Raw genomic sequence first — 2,461 nt, 5'->3', positions numbered from 1 at the left:
TGGTTGGGCGTCACCACAACATGAGGAACTGTATGAAAGGGTGGCGGCATGAGGAAAGTGGAGAGCCACTGCTTCAGACCCATGAGCCCCAGTGACTTCATGCTTCAGAACAGTGCCTTGTCCCCTCGTGGACTTTGTTGCTCACCTCTAGACACCTCTGAAATGGGACCCAAGGGAAAAGTACGGGTTAGCAGCTTTGCCAGAGACCCAATGACTTTTTGGGTTTTAATATTTTGTGTTTTAGATGAAAGTTTGCATAGCAAGTTTGACTTTCATTTAACAATCCTACACATCTTGCCCCTGACATGGCTTATATTGTTTATAATGTATCAACCTTCCCGTTCTGTCCATTTTCCTGTGTTCTGTTGCATTCCTCTAGCCTCACTGCCCCTCCTCCCATGTCTCATCTTTGTTTCAGGGTAAATGTCATCTTTAAAAGGTCACATAGATAGGGTCACACATGATCACACACACATGGTCATGTATATGTGGCACATAGACAAGGATTCACAAAACTCATGGGACATATTCCGTTATCTTTTAACCCCATTATCCCACAAACTTTGAAGCCTTTCCATAGTTGATTCTTTAAGGAAGCACAGTAGTCACAGAAAATGATAAGTTACAATCCAGTCTCTTACTTGGATGGAAGGTGATCACAGGAAACAGCTTTATTTCCAAGCACAGGGTGTATTTTAGGGCAATAGCCTGAGGGCTTCCTCTAGATCAGTCAATCAGACACCTTTTGGGAATTTGAGTTTTATTCTACATTTTTCTCTCTGCTGAACTTCCTCTAGTCTTGATCAATCCAGTCAATCAGACTCTTTTTGGGAATTTGAGTTTTATTGTACATTTTTCTCTCTGCTGAACTTTCTAGTGTGTCCCTGGTCATAATGATGGGCAGTGGTAGTTGGGCATTATCAGGTTCTGGTCTCAGGTTAGTTGATGCAATGGTTCATGTGGGCTTTTAGTCCTGTGGACTAGTTTTTTATTTCCTTTAAGTCCTGATTTCCGTCATTCTCTACCCAAATGGAACAATTTGGGTAGAGATCAGTAGTTGTGTCTTAGAAAACAGTACACATGCTTTGAAGCTCCCAGAAGCTAATCACCAAAGTAGGCTGGAAAACACGTCTTCATGAACTATGTTGTGCCAATTGACAGTTATTCCACAAAACTGTGGTAGAGACCCAATGGTTGCCATAGGCTCTACCCAAGATGTTGCTTGGCATCCTATATAGCTGGCTCTCAGGTTACAGTTCATATAGTTTATTCTTGCTGTTAGGTGTCATCAGATCGGCTCTGATTCATAGCAACCCTACGTGTGATAGAGCACAACACCGCCCACCTAGCCCTACACCATCCTCACAATTGTTCTTAGATTTGAGCCCCTAGGTGCAGCCACTGTGTCAATCCATCTTATTGAGGGTCTTCCTCTTTTTTGTTGCCCCTCTACCAAGCATGATGTCCTCTTCCAGGGACTCATCTCTCAGATTATGATTATTACCTAAAGTGGCTTAGGTTGTAACTATTACAATGTTTAGACATTTAAGCCCCACCATGAGACTGGGAGAAAGAGGAGGCTGTCTACTCCCACAAAGATGTAAAGCCTGGGAAACCCAAAGGGGCATTCCTACTCTGCCCTACAGAGTTGTTATGAGTCAGGATCGACCGAGGGCAGTGGGATGGGATGGATGAGCCTTGCCGGGTTGCCCTGGAGTTGCCTCTGACTCATGAGCTCACGTGCGTCAGAGAAGAATTGTGCTCCAGAGGATTTTGAATCGTCAGGCCTTCTTTTCTTCCAGAGTCCCTCTGGGTGGACTTGAGTATCCACTACTTGGGGGTTAGTAGCCTATTGCACATTATCCACATGCCCTACTCAGGGACTCTTCACTTAGCGCTGAGTTGCTAAGGCTTGTCCATGCACCCACTCCTTCTTTCTTGCCCAGTAATATTCCACTGTGCACATTCCAGCATTCTGTATGTCCTTCATTCATCAGGTGACCGGCCTTTGGGTTGTTTCCACTTTCTGACTATTGTGGATACATGGAATGGTTTTTGTTAGTTTGTTTCATTCTGTTTTTACTTTTGCCCATTACACTCCACCCTCCTTTTTTGAGAGACAATTTAAAACCTCCCTCTTTTATCAAATTCCTGAACCCTGAAAATATCAAAGCAGTTTACTTCAGTAGACATTCCTACTATGGCTTTACATAGTAGTTTTTGGAGGGAGGAGGGCAAAGGTGGGGTATTTATCAAGAGTTTGGGGTGGACTTTCAGTGCAGGCTTTTGATTAGGATTTAGGCAAAGTTCACCATAGAAAGTTTGAGAAGGGAGGCACTGGGCCACGTTTTTTTCCCATTGGGTCTTGGGGCTGGCTCCTGCAGTTGAGTTTCCGTCTCCACATCTGTAAGTGGAAGACATGTATGACAAAATGCTCCCCGTTGGCACACGATAAGCGCTA

This window comes from Echinops telfairi, unplaced genomic scaffold, assembly GCF_000313985.2.
Source record: "Echinops telfairi isolate 266 unplaced genomic scaffold, ASM31398v2 ScPeMD7_2291;HRSCAF=2852, whole genome shotgun sequence".
Taxonomy (NCBI): Eukaryota; Metazoa; Chordata; class Mammalia; order Afrosoricida; family Tenrecidae; genus Echinops; species Echinops telfairi.
This window is presented reverse-complemented; position numbering follows the sequence as displayed.